We start from the raw sequence: 2,262 nt of genomic DNA on the forward strand, positions 1-2,262 counted from the left end.
TCACAGGTTGTCTGAAAACCATAGAGATCTGTGGGAGATGATGGGACATAGCAGAATTGATGGCAGTGCTCAGTGAGTGGCTGTAGCATTCATGATCTTGTCTAGCTTTTGCCCTCCTGGTTCAGTAGAGCTTTCTTTTAGGAGAGTTTTGGAATTTGACCAATTCCATGAGCTTTTGGGGGTGGCCCATGATGACAGCTTCTTCCTGCCTGGAAACGGGGAGTTCTCTGATCTCAGACTTGGTGAGTCAGTGGTCCAAGCAACAAAGGAGGGTTATTCTTGTGTTCCTATCAGTCCAAGTCCAGACCTAATGTGCGACTAGTGGTGTGTGGTAGCCCAGAGATTCTGTCACAGTTCTCATGGGGACACTGGAGGTAGACTTCAAACCATCACATCAGAGCCATCGTTAGAATGCATATTGAAGCCTCCTAGGACAATAAATCACTATTTCAAACACACTTCAGACCCTGTATGGAATCCCTGCTGGATTGGAGGTCTATAGATCAGCAGGCTATCCGTACTGCTGTTTTCTCTGGACTCACAGTTTAAGTGGATGCAGTTGAATGATTTTACTTTTAGGGAGCTGCACTTGCATTTGACATTGGCTGGAAATAGAATGGCTGCTCCCTATCCACCCGGAACGTCTCTGGGTCTGGGATCACATAGCATGGAGGGATGAGATGACTGAACAATGATACCAGTTTGTATACTAGGCAGTTCAAAAACAGACAGGCTAAATTCTTCAGCGCAAAAGTGCACTGCTTAATGCAAACATGCTCAAACATATAGGGAGAGTTCACACACATTTATACAGTTTCCACAGTGCTTACTAGTTTTCTGCAACCTAGAATCTCCTTTAGACTAAAATGTATGTGTAACTTATAGACAGTACAGCCGGTCTAAGCAACCTCTGGCGTTGTTCTCCAGAGTCCGCACGCTCCCAAGTCTACCTGGTTCAAAGCCTGAAACCAGCTTCCCCAGTTACTTTCTTCTCCCACAGGACTGCCATAAAGATGCTTTTACCCTCATACCAACCTACAGCCAATTAGACTTAAAGGGTGGTAAAATCCCTTGCAACTCTCATGGGTTCAGAGTTAGGCCAACATAGAATATCAGGGTTGGAAGGGACCTTAGGAGGTCATCTAGTCCAACCCCCAGCTCAAAGCAGGACCAATCCCCAATTTTTTCCCCAGATCCCTAAATGGCCCCCTCAAGGATTGAACTCACAACCCTGGGTTTAGCAGGCCAATGCTCAAACCACTGAGCTATCTCTCCCCCCAAAAATTCTAGGTTCCACCAAGATTTGAACTCGGATTGCTGGATTCAGAGTCCAGAGTGCTAACCATTACACCATGGAACCACTTAACATGTAGTGCTATTGAGAATCCCTCTCCAAAAGATGTCTCTTGTGGCTATGCCTCTCTAGGAGCGTCCGAGGGCATTCAGCAGAACTCCCATTTGGGAAGACAGCCTCCCCACAGAAAGGAGCCCACAACAGGCAGTGCCTGTCCCTAACGCAGAAGGAGATATCGCTCCAGTTTCAGTTTGGGAGATATCACACCCACTTTCCATCTCTACTTTCTATGATTTCTGGTGTCCTCATAGGTTACCTCTGGATTCTAGACATTTAATTTTCTGGCAAACTATCAGATATGCTCAATATTTGGACAGAAACTGGAATTTCTATAAACTCATAAAGTAGCAAGTCCAGCCAAGCGTGAAGTAGATTTCTCTTCTCCTTCACAGCTTCATTGGCTCCTGTTTTGTGTCAAGATGGTGACAAGGGCCAGCACGAGGGAAGAGTCTGAGAATTCTCCTGTCACACCAGTTGCTTGCATGCAGTTGCATTGCATAATTACCTCCTTGGAGCTGGCAGTCTGAGGGTCCAATCACTGAGTCTCAATCCAATATGTTGTCTCACAGTGGGCACACAGCTCCCCAGTTACGATCCAAGAGGATTTGAATACAGAGATTTATTCTCCATGTTTTTGTGCTTTCAAAAAGTCTGTACAGGAAAAGTTAGCTGCTGGTGAAATCCATCAATCTGTGACATTATTTATCCATGTTGCAAGGGCTGTTTATTTTGTTTCAGGCTGGAAACTACAAGGGGATCATGGCTTAATTGTATGGTTTGTTGAATTAATTGTTCTGTTTGAACTGCCTTTCTCCCAGGAAGCGCAGGGAAACAAGAGACTTTTCCTAAACTGCTGTGGAGAGAGGGTTTTTTCCAAAGGCACAAGATAGCACACTCAGCTAGCAAAG

General features: G+C 45.3%; 1 non-coding gene across 1 annotated transcript; it reads right to left on the reverse strand.

Annotated features, from left to right (window-relative positions):
- Window positions 1-1,288: 1,288 nt before the first annotated feature.
- Window positions 1,289-1,360, reverse strand: TRNAQ-CUG (transfer RNA glutamine (anticodon CUG)). Its single transcript has one exon. It is a non-coding gene; the product is annotated as a tRNA-Gln (tRNA).
- Window positions 1,361-2,262: the final 902 nt, after the last annotated feature.

Source organism: Lepidochelys kempii, chromosome 9, assembly GCF_965140265.1.
Source record: "Lepidochelys kempii isolate rLepKem1 chromosome 9, rLepKem1.hap2, whole genome shotgun sequence".
Lineage (NCBI taxonomy): Eukaryota > Metazoa > Chordata > Testudines > Cheloniidae > Lepidochelys > Lepidochelys kempii.